Source organism: Phodopus roborovskii, unplaced genomic scaffold, assembly GCF_943737965.1.
Source record: "Phodopus roborovskii unplaced genomic scaffold, PHOROB, whole genome shotgun sequence".
Lineage (NCBI taxonomy): Eukaryota > Metazoa > Chordata > Mammalia > Rodentia > Cricetidae > Phodopus > Phodopus roborovskii.
This window is the reverse complement of record NW_026126588.1, coordinates 25337709-25362872: the sequence shown is the minus strand read 5'-3', so window position 1 is coordinate 25362872 and position 25164 is coordinate 25337709.

Sequence of the window (25164 nt, the reverse complement as noted above, 5' to 3'; positions counted from 1 at the left end):
CTCTGACTTCTCGTTCAAACTCAATATAAATTGCTCTTATCCTCTACTGTGGTCTGTGTTTACCTGAGAGAGCAAAGAGATGTGTTGTAAAACTTCTCAGAACTCTGCAGCTTGATATATCTGTATCTATCCATCTGGAGGGAGGTTGGAGGGAAGTCTCTAGATTATAGGCTACCCTTGTTGAAACTAAGAGACCTACAAGATGAATCACATGGAGATAATAGCAACAGTGTTAAAATGTAAGACAAGGACACAGGAAGGAAAGAAATAATCACACCATGAGACACTTGGTGACAGCATTCTTCTCCTGACTAAATTATGAATGACCAGGAAGACTTATGCATAGGAACAAATTTCAGCACTGCCCTCTCCACACCTGAAGTGTACCCTGATGCTAGATTCTTCCCCAAGATACAAATAATAATGGTGATGTTGGATCAACGAAATATCCTGACAGGAATAAAGAAGAAGTGCTTTGTGGAAGAGTTAAACATAAGCTTTCAATTCTTCCATTTTCATATCAATGAACTTGAGGATAATGTTTGATCTGCAGCACTGATGGTGCTTTATGCCACCTGTGTTTATCTAAAACCTCAGCATTTTCTAACTTATCGGTCTAAACAACCATGTGGATCCAATTGGGCAAATACTGAAGTGCCTTCAAGCAAGCTTGTGGGGTTGTCTGAGATCAGTTCTGTGGCTCCCATTCCTCCTTTCTTCCCTGTTTTTAGCCTGGGGCAAAACTATTCTTAAAGTTCAGAGTTGGAGTGGTTAATAGTTAAATCAGTGCTTCATGCTTTCAAGCTGATAGGGGACCGATATGTCCATGTTAATAACAGATAACCTCTCTGCTCTGCATTCCACATTCTTTGTCGGTTATGTTAAAATCCATACCCTTTAATCCTGACAGCAGTATTATAAGGAAGGGAGGTAATAAAACTTGGCAGGGCTGACTTACTTAGGGACACACAGTTATCAAGTAGGACATTTAGAATTCACACACAAACAGGAAATGTGAGCTTTTATCTTGCCTGCAGCTCACTGCCAGGTGGTCATGGACTTACCCTTGTGTTAACTTTTAAGTCACAAGTAAAGCATTAGTGACAGAGGATCAGAAAGCTCATTACTGCATGTTCCTTAACAGAAGAAGAATGGGGGCAGGGAGGGGGGGAGAAGAAGGAAGAAAAATCCAGCATCTAACCATCTTGTCTCACTCAATAGAAATTGGACACTGACTTTAACTGGGAGCTTAGTCCACATATTTTTTTTTTCTGTCCATATCAAGAGTTATTATTGAAAAGACAATCCTTGGGCTACATGATTTAGTGGTTGAGATTGTTTGCTATTCTTCCAGGGGACCTGAGTTCAGTTCTGTGCTCCAAGGCCAGGAGGGTCACAGCCTCTGTAACCAGCTCCAGGGTATCACTGCCTTCTCCTGGCCTCAAAGGGCAACTGCATGTATGTGGTCCACAAACAGAGAGATTCATACACAGATAAAAATTATATACAAAGAATCTCACCTATACAGGTGCTGTGTTCCATATAGATGTATCACCAGTCTTCAAAGTCACCCATGTGATGTTTTTCTTCATTTATTCTTGTCTCTGATTATTGGGTATTTTTCTCGTCTTTATTGTACTGAATCTAAGTTTAAATTCAATAACTGTTTAATGTTTAATCGTACCAGTAAAGGAGGTAATTTCCATGATGATCACTGCCATTCCAAGCTTGTGCCTACTTTGATGTCTGTATCAAAATGTTACACAGAAAAGGCCTTTTAAAAGCAGGTGAACTGCCTGAGCTTTGGTGGTACACACCTTTAATCCCAGCACTTGGGAGGCAGAGGCAGGCTGATCTCTTTGAGTTCAAGGCCAGCCTGGTCTACAGAGCAAGTTCCAGGACAGTCAGGGTTACACAGAGAAACCCTGTCTCAAAAAAAAAAAAAAAAAAAAAAAAAAAAAAAAGTAAAAAGCGAATTTTTTTTGAAAGATAACAATTTGCTAGGCTTTTATATGTGGGGTTTATTTTATGTTTTAAAAAATCCTATGCCTGTCTTTTCTGATGTGGCTTAAAATAGAGGAATTGAGACAAATATACCAAGCTAGAAATATAATACATGTGAACATCTCCCCATATGGTCCTCTTTGGGCTACTGATAGCTATCAGCTGGGGAGAAGATGAAGTCATCTCAAAAACTCTGTTCAGCGTGTTCCTGACTATTTCACGACTGAGCTGAGTCCACTGTGAATAATGCCACAACCTGTGTTGTGGAAGCCCTTTCTTCAAGGAACCCAGAGTGCTTTAGGAATGTTCCTAGGGGTTTTGATGGCTTTGTTGTGTGTTTTAAAGGCACCAGATTCAAGTGGTATAACCAAGATGACTCAAGGTGTATGGAGACTCATTCACCTGTCCTTGCTTAAGTTCGGGTGCTCCTTATCTATGATCTAGCTCTTGCTCCTGGAGACAAACCTTAATGAATGGGGTTCTGAAACTCTAGCCAATGCAGGGTTTTTCACATGCCTCTGTTTGCTCATTTGTGACACAAATTGTTAAATGGCTGCTGCTTCCTTTGATAAGTTCTTGTGATTAAAGATTCTCTGCCTGGAAAGTCTCTGACATTAGTCTATTTCTTTCTTCATTTCTATATACAAGTGTCAAACTCCATGAGCAATCTTTGAAAAGGAAAATTAAGGAAGTTCTGTAGATAGCCTAAAGGAAATATTTCCTTTAGCTTTATTAGGCTTCAAATACACACACACACACACACACACACACACACACACACACACACACACAAGCAAACACACCTTTAGAACAAGTCTAAAACAGTTAAGTTTTACTGAAACCCAAACAGATTCCAGTGAGGCTTGCATGAGAGAGAGAGAGAGAGAGAGAGAGAGAGAGAGAGAGAGGAAGGGAGACAGAAACAGAAAGAGACAGAGAGAGGGAGCCAGAGAGCCAGAAAGGCCAAGCCTTACACTCAGCTGTTGTTCAGTTATGCTGTGGGTTTTATGCTTCCTCAAGAGGCTTTGTCAAGCCTGACCCAAAAGGTCCTTCAATATCTGAGGAAAACAGAGTCCTCCATTGCTCTGTGTCTTGCACTAGTCTCTCAGCAGCAGTAGTACTTGGGACATTACGAACCAAGCCATTCTTTGCTCCACCAGGGGTGGCAGAGCAGGTCATAACCCACATCTAGGGCTCCAGCCACTAGCGCCAGCAACATCCCCTCTTGTGCTGTGCAATCACAAATGTCTCTTGGGAATGGAAAAATAGGTCAGTGGTTAAAGCTCTTGTCACAGAAACATGACGACTGGAGTTCAGATCCTCAGAATTGACGTAACTATCAGGTAGGTGTGGCAGCATGCCTATATTTCTGATGCTGAGAATATAGACATGGTATGCCAGCTAGGGCAAGCTAGCTAGCTAGCCACACCCAAGAGCTCTGAATTCATCTGAAAGACTCTGCCTCAGCAAATAAGGTAAGAAAGGAGGACTCCCAACATCAACCATGAGCCTCCAATACACATGCATGCACCTCACACATATGCATGAGAGAAGATTTTTTCCTCTAGACACTGCCAAATGTCCCCTGCAGGGTGAAATTCTCCCCAGTGGGGAGGAACTGACCTGAATCTGTACCTCTGTAAGGGTTCAAAATGCAATTTTTCCCCTAAGAATTGGGCATTCCTAAATGGTACCAAGAATACCCCATTGTTATGTACTGAAAGAGGATTTTCTTAGAGACCCCACAACCCTTAAGAGGCAGGCCTTGAACTCGTTTTCCAGGGAAAGGCCCAGACTACCTTTTGGCTTCATGTAAAGCTTTAACTCTGTAAGGGTTGGTGGTGAGTTGGTGAAACTAACCCAGCAGTTTGATGAGATGGCCCAGCAGGTAGAAGCAGTTGTCACACAAGCCTGCTAACCAGGGTTCAATCCCCATAAAAGTGGGAAGAGAAAACCCATTCACCCTTTGACATCCCCATGTGCAACATAGTATGTGCACTCCCAACCTCCATTAAAAATATAAATAAAGAAAAGAAAAGAAACTATACTAACAACACATTGCATTCAGACTGTAGAGTGGCTTATATAGTAACCAAAGAGACTGGCACACCACATTATGATCAAATTGCCACTGCTGAGAGTTCCCAGTTGATAACTAAATTAAAGATTTCTGGTGAAAGCATGGACCTACGTGTCTCTACATTTTAAGTTATTTCAAATTTCAGTGTTTAAAAAATTCTCTTTAAAAATGGGTCATTCATCATCCAGGTTCTTCTCGAGGGATGACTCCTTTGGTGTACGCGCCGTACCGATAGCGTCGGCTCTGCAGTCAGAAGCATCCATTTATCATTTCCTTCCTGTAAAATGCTCAGCTGTGGGAAACACCGCTGAATTGTGTGACTAAGTGCAGAAAGCCTGTCCTTTGCTGCAAAAGCAACAAGGCAAGAACGTCGCCCAGGAGGATGGCGCTGCTGCAAACATTTTGGAGTTGCATTAGTAAGAATAAATAACTATGCACAGTAGATCAAATATAATTCTACAAGCAGGAACGGGACTGCTGGAGATATTTCTCTAGGATAAAGAAAAGATGGCAAGGAGCTGTAAGGACAAGCAAAGAGCCTCCGGAAAGAAGCTTAGAGAAGGTGGTTGTCAGCCGCATGCCCTGGCCAGGTAGAAATAAAGGACTCCATCCTTTATTCCCATCCCATGACAGTGCAATTCAAGTAGTATTCTAACTTATATTAACTGTGGTAGTGCGGTAGGATGAAAATGACACAGCTATGTAGACAATAGCCACTTTACTAGTATATATGAATCTTACAGTATTGTGTGTCCCGTGATATTTGTGTTCACGTGGACAATGTGCGCTGGTAAAAGTTATCCACCTGTGACCCTCTCCTGCCCTGCTCCGCAGATAGACCCTTCTGTTTCCATGTCTTTCTGTTGAAATGTAGGCTCTCCATATAAGAGAAAACATGCAATATTTATATTTCTGAGTCTGTTTCATTTCTCTCAACGTGATCTCCATTTGCCTCCACTTTCCTTCTAAGATTTGTCACAATTTCAGTCTTTTTGTGGCTGAGTAAAATTCAGTTATGTATATGAACCATGGTTTCTTTGTCCATTCATGTAGGCTGGTTCTACTTCCTGGCTGATTTGATTCTTGTAGCAAAAAAACACAGGTGTGCAAAATATCTTTCTGGGTACATAATGGGTCCAGGGGTGGTTTGGCTACAATACAGTTACATTGTAGTTCTGGGAGTGGAGGGGCACTCCATGCTGATTCCCATGGAATTGCACTAAGTTACATTTGATGCTCTGCACTCCATGCTTCCTGCTTTATCCCGAGAAGTGGTTGGCACGTCAAGGTTTTAGGCTTTTGATAAATTACATGGAGTACCCGCACAGGCAGTGTATGAATCAGCCTACAAAATGTTCCTGAGGAGCAGAGTAAAGCACTGTGGTATCCAGCTAAGGGACACTGTCCCCCTCCACCCCCCATTTTGTAATCCTGCTACTTAATCCTCTTAACAAGAGAAGTTCCTACCCTGACTGAAAAGAGAGGCTGCATTGTACACTGGAAGGAGCTACTTACAGAGGTGGGAGCTGGTGACAGGGAGTAAGGAAGAAATCACAGATCAAGGACAATAGGAAGCTGGGTTTGGGGGGGTTCTTGTGGAGGGGGTGCTTTTCAAGACAGGGTTTCTCTGTGTAGCTTTGGAGCCTGAACTGGCACTCACTCTGTGGCCCAGGCTGGCCTTGAACTTACAGCCCTACCTCTGCCTCCCAAGTGTTGGGATCAAAGGCATGTGTCAGCACCATCCGTCGGGGAAGCTGTTTTACACAGTAGCTCAGAGCACATCACAGTCTGATCTCCACAACCATCCCAGCTGGACATTTTCACAAGGGCAAGCTGGAAAGATTTTCATGCATGCCTTTTACTAGGGACTATACTTAAAAGTATAACCTTGACTTAATACAATTATCATAGGACATAAATGAGCATCCCCAAGTAGGAAGTTGTACCTTCTCTAAGTAGGATGACTCCCCCAGACTGAGAGAGGGAGACCGAAAGTTGCCCCTGTGAATAGCCTACCTATCTGCCCTTGAGCACATCAATCAACAAAGGAGGTTTATTCATCTCAGGATTGCATCTGCTTTAGCTTCTCAATAGTGCTTGATCCTGGACTGTAAGCTAGTAAAGATATGTTGGCCTCTAACAAGCAGTGAGGGGTTCCCTAGGCAGTAACGGAGCCCATCAGTAAGTCATCCTCAGTGAAAGACACCCTTGGATGCCACGATTCAGCTGCAAAGATCTACAACCTGAAATCACCTGTGTGTCCTGGGGATGGGGGCAGGAGTTGTGGGGGGGCAGAGTAGGAAAGCCTGGTTGTGCTATGATCATGCATGCACACTTCAGGGAGGTCATTCATGGATTCTGTGACTTATCCAAGTCTATCTTATACAGACTTGCCCAAAGCAAGTGGCATGCTATTTTCTAAACTTGATCCTGAGGTGACCTTGATCTCCCAGGAGACTCTAGTGCTTGTCCATGCAGCAAAAGACAATGAGGCTCTATAATTCCAGGTCTTCCTTGATCTGGAGGGCATGTTGCATCCAACATGAAAGAGTTGCAATTATGTTTCATTCTAGTAGTTGCCCTAGTGTTTATGGTATATACTTCTAATGAGACAGAGTCTACCTTCAAGTAGCATGCACTATTTGCATATGTACCTTAACATAATAAATCCTCAATTTTCCCTCCCACCTTTGTGTTATTACTAGCATTAGCACATGTTTTCCTTCTGCACGCTCTATGAACATATACATTATTGCCACTTATTTACTATTGCCAATTTTCTTTTAGAAAAAGTTAAAAATATTTTAATTTTCATTTATTTGATTCTCAATATTTTTATTGCATAGTTCCCCCCCCCCCCACTGTCATAGTCTTTCTTGCCTGAACACTTCCTTCGGTATTTTTCAGGAAACAGGGCTTAATTCCTTCAGTATTTTTAATGTGTACTCAGTTTTTTTTGTCTGCTTGCCCAAGTCTATTTTCCTTCCTTTTGTAAGATGATTTCTTTTTATGTTCAATTCTGGATTGACAGTTTTTTTTTTCTTCCTGTAGGCATGTTAAAGATACCTTTAAGCTCCTTTAAGTTCTGATAAAACAATGGCTATAATTCTTATTTTCATTTTCTCCATTAATGTGTCTATTACCCCTCTGGTTACCCCTTCAAAATCTTTTTTTTTCTCAGAAATATCAATATGGCAAACCCATGTGTATAAGTTTTCAACAGCCTTGTTATGTTGGTTACATTTGTAGCTGGTTGGCTTTCTGATTTATGAGATTTTAGTTTTGTATTTGCAGATCTATTTATCTTTTTAACGTTCTATGAATTTTTGAGTTATGCTGGTATCAACCATTAATGTTTGCTTGTTCAAATATTTCTTTGCCCCTTTCTTCTTCTCATTTACAGCCCTGCTATGAGCTGTGTTGTTTAAAAAATGTCTTAACCCGACAAATTTACTGTGGGCTTTCAGCATCTATGGGATGGTAGCAGGACACCCCAGATTAGTGCCCAGTGTCTTTTTATGCATGTTTTTTCCTATCATGTACTGCTGGAGTCCAGCTCCAGCAGTGTTCTTGTGCTACAGGAAGGATGTGTGAAGTCGATGATGAAAGACTTAAACTAGCAAAGAAATGAAATAAAGCCCAAATAGTTGGAATGCTGGTTGGAATTTGCTAATTAGCCCTGAGATAGCAGGATACCAAGAATTCACACTGCCCCTCCTTTCAGTGAGTCAGCAGGTGGTAAATAGGGTCCTTATTAAACAAAGAGATAGCTGCAACTCCAGTTTGCCTAGACAAGATTAATTAGCACACCTCAGGGCCCTGACCCTAACAGCCAGACCATCCAGCCTCAAAGGGTCACATACTCAAAGGACAGAGGATCACACCCCCTCCCTAAGCTTGTGGGTTTTGCTTTTAAAAACCCCTGTGCCTGGGGAATGATGCTTCTCTCTGGCCTGCGTGCTGAGGGAGCCTGTTTCCTGTTCGTTAAAGCCTCTTGCGTGTTGCAGCAACTGGACTGGACACTGAGTTCTTGGGGGTACCAACCGAAACTGGGAGACTCCTCACTCTGAGGGTCTTACAGTGAAAAATGAGGAGTCTGAATCCAGTTGCCTTTCAAACTGGTGGCCCTGACTAGCTCAGGCCGTCTTTATATATACAAGTTCTAATGTATTTAAGCATGACAAGTTTCAAAACATTTCTCTTTAATCGTTTTCCAAGAATCATCAACATTCTAGTTTCTCTTCTTTCCTACTCACTTGAAGTCATTGGCCTTTACCCCATATCATTATATAGTAAGCCAAATGTTTACACCAAGCTGGGTACATCTTATTCATACTGTGCCCTAGCTGGAAACACACATGCAGTTACAAGTCTGGTTTTATTTGTGTCTCTGTCATGCTCATTGTGTGTACCGTATTTGTGCTCCAGTGACCTGAAGGTTCCATGTAAGTTTTATGTATACCCATGAATAGTTTAAATACCAAATGTTTCAATAATTTGAGAGTCTTCATAGTCACTCCAAAAAAAAAAAAAAAAAAAAAAAGTAAGAGATTCAAGCCCTGTGATTAATTCTTGATGATATGAGATTAGCTGAGTATATTGTGATGCCTAGAGTATACCAATTTCTGAGAAATCTGTATGTCACCTTTATTATATGGATTGCAGTTATAATCTTAACTCTTTATAAGTTCTCAAAATAATGGGAACTCTTTAACTATTGAGAATAAGTTTCTTTATTCTTCTTGGCAATATCTGCATGTGCTTTTCTTTGAGAGGAACTAGGAGTTTCCGATTTCTTTATTGATTCCATGATATTGAAAAAGGGTCTAAGTGTTCATATCCTGGTGCCAGATAAATATTTACTCTTTCATGTCCTATCTCTTTTCCCTTCTGTATCTCTATAGAGTTTTTAACATCATCCTTTTTTTTCAAGCAGGGAGACAGGGTTTCTCTGTATTGCTTTAGAACCTCCTGGAACTATCTCTGTAGACAAGGCTGGCCTCAAACTCACAGACATCTGCCTGCTTCTGCCTCCCTAGTGCTGGATTAACGATGTACACCACCTTTTAGGAAGCAGTTTTCTTGATTCTTAAGTTCTTTGAAATATATCTCTTTTGGTATTGATTAAGCAATAGTCATTAACCTTAGTGAGTTCCTCCTGCTTATTCAGGATGACAGCAAAGGCAGCCAGGGACAACTGGAGAAACTGGTTTCTGTAACAGATCAGAGAAATGTAGTTTTTCTGTAAAGATTTTTGTCCCTAGTAAACTCAGGCATAATCAGGACTAACAAGGCAAAACGAAGAATTACCATAGGAGTAAGCAAAGCAAAAGTTAGAGAAACCTGAAGCTCATGAGTGCCTCTAGTGAGATATTTTAAAACTCTCTCTCTCTTTCTCTCTCTAGCACTGACTACACCCTTTTGGATGTGGTCACAGGTACAGAGGACATGACTCAGGACAAGGATGAGGTCTGGCGCTCAGAGTTTGGGGCTTTCTCCTCGGGTCTTGGAGAGCATCCTTGGAGCGGGAAACCTCGGCAGTCATCTGTTACCTGTATAAGTGCATTCTCCCAGAACGAATTTCATATCACATGTACAGAGTCTAGTGAATCTTGATTCCCATGCATTTAAGTGCCCTGAGATCAGCACAGGTGTTTACAGTATTGTATCCATGAGTCCTTGCCAAATGGATGGGGTTCTCCAAAGGACCTTGCCATCTAAGGAGCCATTTGCAACACACCGATGTGCTGTTCCTAAGGATGACATCATGGCTTCCACCAATGCATGTATTGTTTTAAATTTTTCATGCCATCTATATTCTACTGGAATATAAACTATAAAACATTTTTATGAATTAATTGCCCACGGCATTATAATGCATCTATTTGGGGACGCCAAAAAAGGGACAGACTGTCATTGGCCTTGGTGTTGTGGATCTGTGAGGAAGGTAGCAGATCAAACCCCAACAGGAGATCCAAGCAGCTAGTCACTACCTCTCATTATCATGGATTCCTTATGCTTTATGATGTCTTTGTAACATCCCAACATAATTTCTAATCCTACATGGAGTCTTGTGTATGCAAAAACTTTTCAGTCAGTGAAGACTATGTTGCCTATACGTTGATATTAGCATGAACCCTACATCATACATATTAAGCCACCCCTAACACTCAAAAATGTTAATTTTATGTGGCTCAATCTAACATCTAGCAACTAAAACTATTCATAAATCCCTTCTGGAAAGAGTACCCAACTAAGAACCAAGAATGCTGTATTAGAAATGATAAATAGAAGTTAAGTAGTCAGATTCTCATTATCAGTTTATTCTTTGGAAATTTTGGGGGTCAAAATTTACGTGCTGGCTCGTTTTTATGTCAACTTGACACCAACTAGAGTCATCTCTGAGAAGGGAAACCACACTTAAAATGTTTCCCTACAATCGGGTTGTACACACACACACCTGTAAGGCATTTTCTTCATCAGTGACTGATGGGGAGAGGGAGCAGCCCAGCCCCTTATGGGCGGGGCAACTCCTGAACTGGTGGTCTTTGGTGCTATAAGAATGTTAAGTCAGGAAGCCACACCACTATGTTACTATTTCTGGGTCTTGCTGGGTTCTTGTTCTCTGCCAGGGGAAATGTCAGTCATGCACAACAGGTGACAGTGGTTAATCTCAAACACCACAAACAACAGCAGATAGAAAACTAGCAGCTGAAGAAAGGCCTTTGTTGGGGTTGAGGAAACGCAAGTATGCAGTGGACCCACACAGAAAAAGGCCCTCTGCAAAGCGGAGCAGGGATGATGACTAAGAAAGCCCAAAAAAATCCAGTCTCTTCTAGATGGCTGGGAGTTTTTTTAAGTCCCTGAAGAGCTTTCCTCCCCTAATTTAGGGTTGCTCAGTTTGAAGAAAGATGAGGGCTGACTGGCCCTCAACTGTTGTGTAAACATGCCTTAATCCTGTCTTGAACTTGTTGAGCCAGTCCATCAGCGGTAGCCTGCTTTTGGAAGAAAACAGCCTACAAGGCTTTGTTTTTAAGTTGCCAGGCTTTTGTGTCAGATCACCAAATTAGAAGGGTAGTAGAGGTAGCTCAGTGGGTAACATGCAAGCGTGAAGACCTGAGTTCAAATCCCCCAGTTGCTTTTAACTTTTCAATTTAGTTTGTTTTGCCATTTCTTTCTTTCCCCAGGGCCTCTCCTAGGATAGTTATAAAAAACCATGATGCTCCCAGGCTCAGAATGGCTTACAGATAGAAATCCTAAGTGTTTGCTGCTCCATTCAAGGCCCTTCAAGCCCTCCGGATGGGGGCTTTTCTGCTTTCTGTCCATGTTTTCCACCCACACGGGGCCTGGAAGAGAGAGAGAACATATGGAGAAGAAAGAGCGAGAGAATGTAGGGGGAAAGCAGCCCGCAGGCTCCTTATGGGCACGCAGCAGGCAGACAAGGCTGCCCCCTGTGGGTAGAAAAGTTAACATCAACTGGAACAGGAAAGAAAGTGAAGCTTAGCCTACAGGTAAGGGAAATGCCATCGCTATTACAGAAAAGAGCATTAGTTTGAATGCCGCGGTTGTCACACATGCCCGCGGTATGGCATGCCTACATCTCTAGAGCTTGGGAAGCTGAAGAGGAAGAGTGGAGAGAGTTTGGGGCCAGCCTATGCTAGGTATTGAGACCCTGTCTCAAGAAGAAGAAAGAAAGAGCAGGAAAGAGAAAGAGAGGACGTGGGGTGGGGCACGCACAGGGAGGAAAAGGAAGAGACTGCTTTCAAGTGGGGGAAAGCACTTATAAATTAACCATTGCAAATAATTACAAACAGTGCCAAAGTTTCCAGAAAGGCCAAGGACATGAAAGCTAAGTGAAGGCAAGGGATTTATTTGAAGGTGGAGAAGCAAAGTGGCTTGTGCTGGACCCCACCCACTTCTTGGAACCATCTAACTCTGCTGTGTTTTACAAGTACCAGTAACTCTGGCTTGCAAAATACAGAATATGCTTTGGGAAGCAAAATGCATTTCTTTAACACTTCAGACCCATGAAAGTAATTCTGAGGAAACACATAATGTGACCGTTACTTTAAGTTCCTTGCTGGGGGAGATCTTCCTAATATAAAAGGCAGTATGTCTTTATTTATTTTTGAGTTCAGAATACATGGTTTGATTAGAACATCGAAGACAGAAGACGTGGGTGATCTTTTGATTTAACCTGCTACTGTGTCTAATTTACAGGTTAAACTTGATCATCAACATCCATGTACCGAAAAATAGCACGCATAAGGTTTGATGCTAGCCCACTGGAAGGTTTCATGCTGTTCATGCTTTTTCCATGGATAAAGGACTGCTAGTGCTACTTAAAGGACATACGAGAGTACAAAAATACATATTTGCCAGACTGTCTATGTTTATGTACACACAGAGTCCAAAAGGAGAACACGGAAGCCATTATTTAATCAAAGCCTCCTTAGTGAATGTTTTCCATATATGTACAATTTTCAGCCAACTGAAGCTTAAGTACCAAAATATTTTTAGTTAAAGCCATTTTATATGGGAATATTTATGCAGTGAGATAATCCCCATAAAGCGCGGAGCACAAACCCTGGCACACCGAGTTCAGTAAGTGTTAGTTATTTTTAATGTTAATTAAGTATATTATGTAAGCGCCCGCCTTAGATCAGAGTAAACAGAGTATAATTTACCCCTCTTGATGGCTCACAGTCGTCATAAACATTAATTACTTAATGAAGCTATGAGTACAAGGACATCTTGGAAGTGACCAGGAATTCTGGGGTTGTTGGCCCCCTCCATAAAACGGTTCCACTGTGAGAGGCGCTAATGCTGGGACTGACATTTGTCTCACTACTACTCACTTTGTCAAGCTGTCCCTTCTAACGGCTATCCATGAGCCTGCACTGGCCATCTCTCACCCCCCCCCCCAGTTGCCTACCACTAACCATCTTTGAGCAAGACGTAGTGCCATTTGAATATTGCAAATACATCCTAACAAGGACTGGTCTACTTAACTCCCTCAGCCCATTTCCCATTTGTCCAGAAACCTGAAGCTTCGGGAAATATGTTGAGTCTATCCAGGTATAATACTGCATACCTATAATAATAGCCACTAACAGGCTGAGGCAGGAGATTGCAAGCTTGGGTTCAGCATGAGCTACATAGCAATACCCAATCTCAAAAAATAAATAAATAAATAAATAAATAAATAAATAAATGAATAAAATAAAATTATGAAATGGTTCAATGACACTGAAAATGAGAATTGGGGACCTCTAGTGATTTGGAAAGTGGGATTTTGTTTTGTAGATTTTTCTAGTATACTTAGTATACTGGCCCAACTTTTTGGCTGTCAACAACTTGACTTGGGCTGGAGAGATGGCTCAGTAGGTAAAGTTCTGACTTCATAAGTATGAGAACCTGAGTTCACATCTTCAGCGCCACAACAGAGGTATAGTAGCATACCTCTGTGACCCTAGATCCCTGGGATGGAGATAGACAGATCTGGGGGGAGGGCCCACTGGCCAGCCAGCCTAGCCAAACCGCTGAGTTCAATGAATAAAATGAGAATGATCAAGAAAGACACTCAGTGTTGACCTCTAAACTCCATGTGAGCAAGTACAGGCAATCACACAAGTACACCCACACCCACTCACCAACCACCCCAGCACATGCACATGGTGGTGGTGATGGTGGTGTATCCTTATTTGACTAGGCTTTCAAAGAATAGAAAAACAGAAGCAGAAATGAGAGGTCTATCGTGGCATGTCATGGTAAGGAGCCCTGGCTTACAACCCACCTGGGACTGGAACAAAGAGACCGACCAAGCACCTACTAGAAAACATGCTCAAGTGAGGAGGATTCAGAGCCAAGGGCTCTAAGGTGGTCAACTGTGTAAGCTGAAGGGTCACAAGACCACTCTACACAGAAATGCCTCTATTTGTACATCCGAGATCAAAATACCCACCATGAATGATTGTGCTAAGGGCTAACTAAATAAAAGGGTATTTACAGCAGTCTGCTGGGGCTGTCATAAGAAAAGCTCTGACTGGGGATGGGGTGGGGTGTGTGTTGAATAACAGACTCTCCTGCCTTACAGCTACAGAGGAGGTGGTCCATGGTTAAGGTGAAGACAAATATGGTCCTTCCTGTGGCCTTTGTTTGACTTACAAATGAAGATCTTCTCACTGTGTCCTTGTTTAGCCTTTTTCTGTGTGAATGTCTCCTTGTGTGTTCAAATTTCCTCTTTTTACAAGGACACAGATCGGGTTGCATCTTAACCCTAATAGCCTCTTTTTAGCTTAACCGAAGGCCCTATCTCCAAAGGCATTGGAGATTAGGCCTCCAACACATAGATTTAAAGAGAACACAACCCAGCCCATAAGCAAATGCTTCTCAGGATCTTCAGTATAGAAGTTATAGCTGCTGGAGACTGGGGTATAGGAAGACATTGACCAGCAAGACCATAAGAGATGGACATGAAATCCAGAGAACAAGTTATGGTGGTCTGCTCCCTAAAACGGACAGCATCATGAGATGGTCATTTGCTCGCATAGTTGACCTTACAGCTACATCCCTTCAGCAATTAACTCTTGAGTCTCTTCATTGAATGTCAGGCACCTAAAGGCTGTAAGTTTGCCACTTCACGTGTCGGCTCTACTGAAACTGCTTGAGAACATGGGGCAGAGTCTTTCCACTATCTTTCTATGTCCTAAGCATACCCTGTGTGTGCCCAGACACTTGGCACCTCACACACATACTGATATTGACAACAGTCTTCGGAGAGCCTGCAGTAAAGCTCAGAAACTTGCAGTTGCCCTTCTCAGAGCTACTTACACTCCAACAATAGAGTTGAAGTTCACCACTTTTCTCCTCAGGAGCATGGTATAAAGAGAGGAAAGGAGTGTTTGCTACAGAAAGAAACAAAATTACCAAACAGAAGTTTGTGTAGGAGGCTTTTCCCTGAAAACATTTCAAGGTTGGGGTGGGGAGGAGAGGGAAAGCTGGTGTTTGTGATGTGGAATGTTACAGGTACTACAGTATAAGGGCAGCTTAATTTAAGGCAATCCCTGAAGACTGGGGGGGGATACATAAGCAAATGAACAAGTAAAAACAGACACAAGAGTAGAACACGGCCCTACTAAGTTTTGTTTTATTCTAAGAATCCAAGGGATTCAGAGCTGAATAGTCAGAGAATTCCCTAGCCCCAAGTGGCCCCAGAGAACCTGGGCAGCTAGTGAAACAGAAACCCGACAATCTCTCTCCCCTGGCATCCTTTGACCGCCATCTCAGCCTTCTTGGGCCCCCGACAACAATGCCCCAGTTTCAGCAGGAAGTAGTTATAGAAGACATGACTTCGCACCTTATCATCAACAAATGCTGGAATCAGTACCTATGGCTCTGCCCAACACTTCTCACATATCCTGTGCCATTTTATGTTGGAATTTGCTCCGTTTATTTCACAGGGATTTCTACTTAATAGATGACCTTGTGTCTCAGAAGGGACTTTGGGCTTTGAAACAATGTAGAGACTATGAGAGACTATGGGGACTTTCCCATAATAATATGGCTACAAGCCTATGGGGCTCAGAAAGTCGAAAGTGGTGGTTGGAATGAGAATGACTCACATAGGCTAATATAGATGATGCTTGGTCCTTAGTGAGGGGAATTATTTTGGAAAGAACTAGAAGGTGTGGCCTTGCAGGAGGAGGTGTGTCACTGAGAATGGGATTGGAGGTTTCAGAAGTCAGTAATCTCTAGCTCCACCCCCCACGCCCCCACCTGCTGCATGGAGATAAGATGTGAGTTCTCAGTTACTGCTCAGTGCCTGCCTGCCTGCCTGCTGCCATGCCCCCTGCCTTAATGCTCATGGACTCTCCCTCTGAAACTGTTAACAAGCCCCATGTCCCTCACTGAGCACCTTACTCAGCACTCACTCTACAGTGAACATGGTCAACAGAGACTGACAACCCTCACCGTCATCTGCACTGCACATTCTAACATGGCAATGAATGCTGTCACCCTGGCTTAGAAGCCCTCTCCCCTCACTGAACACCCACAAATAAGACAGAGCAATGCCGTGGATGTACCATGCACATTGACCCCTCTGGGAACACCCTCATTCCATATGTATAGCCAAGACTGAGCATCTTCACAATACATACCTTCACCAGATACTGAATACTCTCGTTGAGAAATAAGCACTGTCACCACAAAATTAATTGTCTCTCCCATAATAAAAACCTATCACCCCAAACCAGATGCCATCACAACATTGTGAGCACACACAGACAAGGCTGAAAAAATTCACAACGGACCAAACACATTTACCCTGCTATGAACACCTTCGACTAACAAAGAACCTCCTCACTTGGCGCCAAACACCACCTTCTGAGATTGAGAAACATCACAAAGGACTGAAAAACCCTTGGCTGGCAATAAACATCCATATTCCCCAATGAAAGCACTCTCACCTAAAAGAGGAAGTTGTAGCTTGTGTTTCCTGGCTATGATAAACACTGCAACCCAGAGCAACTTGAGGAAGAATCACTTTCACTTACAGCCTGAAGTCCACCACGAAGAAAAGTCAGGGCAGGAACTAATGCAGAGAACATGAAGGAATGATGCTTTCTGGCATGCTCTTTGGGTTCACATTCTTCTCTTCCCAGAGGCAGTACTGCAAACAGTGGGGTGGTTCCTCCCTCACTCAGTCATTGGGGAACAAAAGCCCTATAGACTTGAGTTCAGGCAAGTATAACGTAGGCATTTTCTCATTAAGGTTTCCTCTTCCCAGATGATCCTATTTTGCAACAAGCTGACCAAGAAACTGAGCACCACAGACAGCAACCTCTTAACTTTCACTCTACAAAGGTTACCTCTATCTGGCAATGAAAACCTCTCACCTGGTACTCAGCAGCCTTATCTAAGACTGAGGCAATTCATGATTGACTGGACACCATCTCCTACAATTGAAAGCCTTCATTGTGCAATGAGTACCTTCACCCCAGATTAGACTCCCCCACTCATCTGAGATGGAGGAAGGGCACAATGGAGCAAAAAACTTCAGACCACACTGATCACACTCACCTGGTAATGGATACGCTCGCTAGGTACTGAACCCTTCTTACAAGATTGAACAACCTCATATTGTACTGAATATCTTTACGGCACACACAAAAAGTTACCCTTACCTGTCAATGGACACACTTATCCCTCTTTGAACTCTCCCACTGTCTTGGTTACTTTTCAGTTGCCATGACAAAAACACTGTGACCCAGACACCTTTGTAAAAGGTTTACTTTGAGGCTCAAGGCTCCAGAGGATTAGAGTCTATCATCACTCTGGTAGAAACATGGCACCAGATAGGGCAGGCATGGCACTGCAATAGTAGCTAAGAATACACATTTTGATCCACATGCACGAGACAGAGACTTAACTGGGAATGGCCATCCCCAACGAAACACCTCTTCCCGAAAGGCCACACCTCCTAATCCTTCTCAGTCCTTTCTGTCATTGAAGTGATTTATCGTTGAGATTACAATGAAATCCCAAGAAAGGTGCTAGACTGTCTACAGTAAATTTCCTTCAAATACACGTTCATCCACGATGTTTATTTTACCTGAAAATTTTTATGAAGTTTTAAAAATAATTTTAAATTTTAATTTAATAGTTTGATATAACATACAAATAAAATACTTCAAAGTTAGAGTTAAACTTAAAAGAGTTTTCATGGTGTTAACTAGCTCGGCCACATGGCTTTTACACGACTTTCCTCCCACATGAAGGGGGATATTTCCGATCCGTAGTTTGGTTGCTAATTAAAGCCTCCGGGTAACACACCATCTTCTCCAAACAGCCATAAAGCCTTTGCCAGCTCAAATAAGTTCCATCTTCCTTTCTAGGGAAGGTGAGGAGAGCTCCAAAGATGGGCTATTATACTTTGGGGGGGGGGAGTCAAGGGTTTTGAGTTTCCCCTCTTAATACAATTGTTCAGTATCACTGTGTCCATGATTTAATTTAATGTGCTTAAAATGGATTGGGTTCTGGTAGTGACCAGATTTACAGTAGATCAAGATGACTGGAAGGAAGAAATATGCATTGCACTTGACAACAGTTTTCAAGAGTGGATTGTGAACAGTGAACATGTGCATCTGAAGGCTATTATCCTTATTTGCTGATGCAAAATTAATTTCTGAGCACACTCCAGAGAAATCACACTCTTTAATGTAATGTTCACTAGTGCAAACTTCACAAAATGACAAATTGAAAAGTTGCTCTCCCTGTATAATGCTTCCTGGGAATCAGATGGCCAATAAGTAATGCTAAGCAGCCGCAACAACTGTGGACATGCTCATTAGAAACCAGAATTCACTACCTGACCACCAAACAGCATCCTACCCATGAGAGTCAGTGCAAGACCTCAGAGACAGATCACAGTTCATGTTTTGCATGATGTAGAGGCTCACAGGAGGGATCAGCCCTTGGAGTCCTTGCCTGGCTTGGGAAGGCCTCTGCTGTAGTTTAAGCTCTAGTCCTGCTTGGTCCTTTAATCATTTTGTGCCTCTTATTGTCTCAAGTGAAACAGACTGCTTTGAAACCAATACCTACACCTCCTCCATATCTCCATAGTAGTGGACATCCAGGAGCCAACAGGAATCGGAGTATGGTGATGCTCTCCAAATCTATCCCTCAATATCATCACTGTTTCAGCAATTTCCTAAAGTTAAGACAGTCTGTAGCTCAGAGTTCCCTAACCATGGGTACAGCTTGAAAAACGTGGACATGGTATATGCATATAATCTTAACCCTCAGGAGGGAAGGGCAATAGAATCTTTAATTCAAGAATAGCCTGGAGAAACAGGTGAGATTCCTATCTCAATATACCCACCCTCATGATAAAAAGAAAAAGGGACGAAGACGCAGAGGGAGTGAAATGAAGGAAAATAGAAGGGAAGAGAAGAAGGAAGAAGGAACCATTTAAAAAGACGTTATTTCTGTACTGAACACGCAGAGATCTATTTTCTTGTCATGATTTCCTGATAACCCAATCTATTTGCATAGAATCAAATTGGATTCTGTAAGACATCTAAATTGGGTTTGTGATATGAAGATGTGCCTGGGTTTTGTGCTAAATCTACACAGTTTTATATAGGAGACCTGGACATCCCTAGATGTGACAATGATAGAACCCAAGTCCCACGGATACAAAGGACTGACTATGTTGGCTGTTAACTATTCCTTATGGAAGCTGTCAATGCTATGATCAAAACCTAAGGGATGAGTCATTAATGTCCATTAGTCTGACCCATGTATGGTTAGACAGGGTCAGTGTAGGGGAGGAGGCACAGAGTCAAACCACCAAGAGCCCTCCCAGGTCTTTGATTAAAGACCTCCAGGTCTTTGATCTGGCCTTTGCTCTGACATAAGCTGTCCAGAGAAAACAGAAGGCAAAACCTAGAAGTAATGACCTTCATTGCCCTCTGTTTTTTAACTTCTTCCTGAAGACGTCTATTGGGAGGGCCACCTGCATGAGGTACACTAAACAACATGTAATGTGACTATAAACCTTGCCAGTCCCTCCTGTTCTGTGCACAGTAAGTAATCATTACCCACAAGTACAATAGTCCTTTTCAGGGGAAGACACGGAAAGAAACTGGCATCTTGTTCTGCTTTTCAAGGTCAGGTTACGGTGTGGTGTGATGCAGCAAGATTTCTTCAGTCAAGACAAGAAAAAATCTATTGCTGCATGCGAAGAGTGAGACTTTATGTCGTCAGGCTATCTAATACCTGCCCAGCAACTGAGTTTAGGTGTGGTCATGAGTAGAGTCTGTATAATGGCACAAGTGGCCTTTCAAGGACTAGTAGAGAAACTTTAGCTAGGACGTTTGCTCTGTCTCGCCATGTGATGCCTCATCGAGTTACAATGTAGCAAGAGGGCCCTTATCAGATACTGTTGCTGTGTTCTTGAACTTCCCAGCTTCCACAACCATGAGCCAAACAAGACTATTCTCTTTAAACTGTACCCAGTCTCTGGTATGTTGTTATAATTGAAAAAAAAAAAGAACCAAAATATTCAGTATCTTTGTTTTGTTTTCTAGGCAACTTAGGTGTAGAAACTTTGAGGGATATAAATACAGATTTAAACCATTTTTTTTTAGGGCCAGATGGCTCAGTGGGTGGATGACCTGAGTTTTAGCCCTGTGAAAGGAAAGAACTAACTTCCACATGTTGTCCTCTTATCTCTCCGTGTGCACTCTGGTCCACACACCTGTGTGCAAGTAGAAACATCCACCCACATAAGCAAATAAATATTTTGAAGTGATTTGATTCTATAATGTTTAACTCAATAATATTAACAAACATATTTATTGACTTAGCTACACTGAATCATAAGGCACATGTGATATTGTATTAATTCAATAATAATAATTTTTATTATGTTTGTTTCCAGTTTTATATAACTCTTCATGTGACCACTGGATCCAGGTATTTATTTTCATAATGCCTACAGTCAGTGTTGATGCTCTAACGAGCATTCTAAGGTGCATTGTTGCTTTTGGTTCTGGCTCACGGAGGTTGTGGAATTCTGCCTCCAAGTGATATGGCAACTGGGAAAGAAGGGTCAAACCACAAGCTTCCATTAACTGGAAAAATGAGCTCAAATCACATGCTTCCCACCTCATGATTGACAAAGGAAGATGATTTTTTTTCATCCTGTCATAATCTTCAGAATTTGAATAATTATCCCTTTCTTAGTTGACACTGAAGTCTGTATACAGTGACTTTGAACCATCCCAATGTGAGACCCTTATACTGATCATTAATCTCAACTGGATCCCCACACACACACGCACACACTTTGGTTTTTAAAGGGTTTCTGAACTGGCCTAACCTGACATTATTGAATGCCTTTCCAGCATTAAATTAGTTTAATTGGGATAACAGTCTATGTTAGGAATCTTTGTAGAGACTTGCCATGAGATGATTCTTCTAATAAGTAAATGTCAGGAGACAGAGAAGAAATTGTCTTCTGGTAGGAAACATAGAATGTAGTCACTGTTGATCATCACAAACTATTGAGCCTCCCAACCTGGGTGCTGAGAATGCAGTGTAGGTGCCCTGGCAGATAAGCACCCGTTCCTAACTGCTTAGCCATTTCTCCAGCCCCCCCAAAGGGGGTGTGTTTTTAAAAATAGTAATAATAAAATAAAACTGAACAAACCCTGGCCAAGCAAGATAAAATGAGAATACTACTAAAAATATGGTAGAAAAGAAAGAAAGAAAAAAGAATGAAAATACAGAGGTAAAAGAGAAAAGAAGGAAACAAAGATGAGTGAATTTTGGTTAGTTGTCATTTTTTCCTTAGGTGTCCCATTAGATTCTCCTTTCCATATTCTGTAATGGATATACCCCTCGCTTGAAGCCTAATTTTTATTCCCCCCCCCATTTAAAGATTCTGGAAATTTCTCTTATATTTTTGGCTGTGAGCCTAGCCTTTAATGGCTGAACCATCTCTCCAGCCCTAGAAGTTTCTCTTTGAATTTAATGTTTTGTGATTTTTCTTTTTGAGACAGGGTTTTTCTGTATAACAGCTCTGGCTGTCCTGGAATTCGCTTTGTAGACTAGGCTAGCCTCAAACTCAGAGATCTATCTGCCTGCCTCTGCCTCCCAAATGCTGGAATTAAAGGTGTGTGCCACCATCACCTTACTTTTTAAAATTTTTAGTTTTGTTTATATATGACTCATGATGTTGTTTTCACTCTGAAATATTGAGACATGCATGGCTTCTTCAAACATTGCTTCTACTCACTTCTTCTGCAACTTTTTATTCATATGTTTGATCTCCTATTTTTATGTGTTTTGTTGTCCAGTTCCTATTTCTATATCTCTATACTGTTTATTTGTGTGTGTGCATACAAGTGTGTGTGTGTAAGCCTCAGACGTGCATGCCAAGACCAGAAGACAGCTTCAGGGAGTTGGTTCTCTCTTTCCACTCTGTGTGTCCCAGGAGTTGAACTCGGGTCAGCAGACTTAGTGGCAAGTGGCTTTACCTGCTGATCCATCTTGCTGTCTCTGGCTAAACACTCCTTATCACAACAGGCTCCTAAAGGAAAATAATAGTGTTCTTGTTTTACTTTAAGGTCAAACATGGACTCAGCTTAAAATACTTATCTGAAAGTGAGGCACACTTTTTCATTAAAACATAGTTTTATTTGGACAGGTACTGCAAAATGCTGACATAAACCCAGGAGCAGGTGATTTCAGTGGTATCACCCATTGCTCAAAGCCTATCATATTATTTTCTTGGAAAAATGCTACTTTGCATATCAAATTTCAGCTTAGCCATTTCTAAACTTAAGCTCCTTGGCTGCATTATTAAAGAGTTTGACAAGTGTGCACCCCCTTTTCCCTTGCCTTGAGTTCTCCTTACAGCCAGTACTAGAACTTCAGTTTGGAAAAACTGTTTCCACTGTGACTTCCCTGGAAGTAGAGACATTGTTTCTTCTTTAAAACATGGAAGCATGGGCCATACATGAGATGCTTGGTAAAACCCGGAATGAAACATTAGTGGTTATTAAATGGCTTCAGAACTGCTTAAGTTTTGAATGCAAGTGTTTTTTTACCCTGCAATTTTAGGATGGATTCATTAAGAAACATTACCAAGCCTGTGGAAAAGGTAATTCCCACCAGAGCTATTCAGTGCTTAATAATGGATTTAGTGCAGGGCTTTCTTTTTCTTTTTTCTTTTTTTTTTTTTTTTTTTTTTTTTTTTGTTCAGAAACACTGTACCCCTGAAAGGAAACAAAAATTTTACAAAACCTGCAATAAAACTTTGCCTGCTGGTAAGCCACTGAGCCAATGAGCAGCAGATCAGGGTAGAATATAAGAGGGGTGAATGGAATTTCCCTTCTGCCTTCTGAAGGTTTGCTTTGCTGGAATAAAATGACTAAGAGAAATTAAACAGGAGAATGGTATATGAATGTATTAGTGTGAGTAGACAAACACAGTTGGGAAGCATTTGCACTCCATTCTCTGCAGGGCTGGTGAAATACAGGAAATGTCAGGAAGCAATAAGCTGTTTGGATTTTGTTGTTGTTTTTCAACTTGACACAAGCTAGGTTCATCTTTGAAGAGGAACCCTCAACTGAGGAAAGGGTTACATCAGACTGGCCTGTAGACAAATCTGTTGAGCGTTTTCTTGATTCACCATTGATGTGAGCAATGCCACCTCTGGGCAGCAAGTCCTTGGCTAAATGGAAACAACCATTGGGGAGGGACAAGGCAGTAAACAGCATTCCTCCATAGTCTCTGCTTCAGCTCCTGCTTCTGTTCCTGCTTTCCAGGGTTCCTGCCCTGACTTCCCTTCATGGTAGACTGTAAGCTGTGAAATGAAATAAATAAAAACCCCAAGTTGGTTTTGATCATGATGTCGATTACAGCAATAGAAAGCAAACTAGAATGAACAGAAAACAAAACAAGCAAACAAACCAAAATGAAACAAAACATCTTTTAGGGGAAGCATGGGACTTGAAGAAGTATACAATAGTTTGGGACAATTTGTACTGGTTGTGGAAAGTTTGTAAATAATTCTCTCCACAACTAAAACTGAGGGCAAGCATCAGGGGGCAATGTTTGTGTCAAATCTCTGAGGACATCACACCTAAGGGCTCCATTACTGCATCTGATGAAAATATGACCAAAAGCCAAGGAGAGTTAAGGAGACACCTCTAGTCTCCGATGGCAACTCCCCAACACATACATACACACACACACACACACACACACACACACACACACAGAGAGAGAGAGAGAGAGAGAGAGAGAGAGAATAAATAAATAATTTATAAAAAGAAAAGCAGTTATCAGCTTGCCTTAATATTGCATTTTGTATGATATTTTTGTTTCTGAAGACAGATAAAAAGGTAGGGGGTTCAATATTAGCAAAGTTCAATATTTTCCAGGTGGAAAGGATATCACTGAAATCAACCAAAATGCTAATTGTTAGAGTTGTCTTATTCCTGATCCCTTAATTGATGCAATGATGTGAAACAAACAAACAAAACTGTTTACCAGTGTATACTTAACTCTTGTCAGCTGTTCTGCATAGACTAATAACATTATACCGACCACAGAAACAGTAACTGGTGTTTATTTTGTGTTCATTAGGTGACAGGGCCTGCAAAGTTTTACATATTTTACCCCCAATTTTACAGTTTTACAGATAAGGTTCCAGGAGGCTGTCATATGTCTAGCACTCCATTGGTCTGGGGCCCAGAGCTAGAATCTGAGTCATTCAATGTTTAATGCTAAATATTGTGCCCTTTAATGCTTATTCTGCCCTGAGGTGGCATGCTGTTCTCTGGGTAACTTACATTGATGCTTGCTATGTGAAACTTTAGTCTAAACATCAAAAGAAGCACTGAGCATATTTTCTTATGCCAGCATGAATTTAAACATCTCACCACAGCCAAATATGGCACATGTATTAATTGTGCAAAGAGAAATATCCTCATATGTTGCAGGCTGCCACCAATGTAGTCAGGAGCTTCGCAGCCCAGTCTCAGTACTTTGTCCTTATCAGAAAGACATTTGAGGACAAAGGAAGTGTCCAGTGCTGGGCTTCTTTGTGAACATGCTTGTGATGAATCAACTCAACCAGATCTCCATGAATTTTCATTTTGTAAGGCTCCATAAAGGGAATTAAGCCAACTGAGCTGGAGTTCAAAGTAACAGCTCACACACACAGGCTGGGAGTTCATAATTCACAGAGCCTCCAGGATCCACTATGATTTCTGCCCTCTTCCCATCACAGCAAAGCCAATGACTGCCATTAACTAAGTCACCCAGAGGAGTCCTTCTAGATTTCTTTTTCTTTTTTCTTTTCTTTTTTTCTTATTTTACATATCAATCCCAGTCCCCTCTCTTCCTCCATCCCTCCTTTCCTCTCTCCTCCCTCCCATGTCCCCAGATAGAACAGCCCTAGTACTTTGATCCACAAACCACTCCATCCAGAACCTGCCCTCCTCTCTCCCTGTGTCCTACTGAGCCCACTGATCCACTATCTGGGGACAGGATATAGAGTT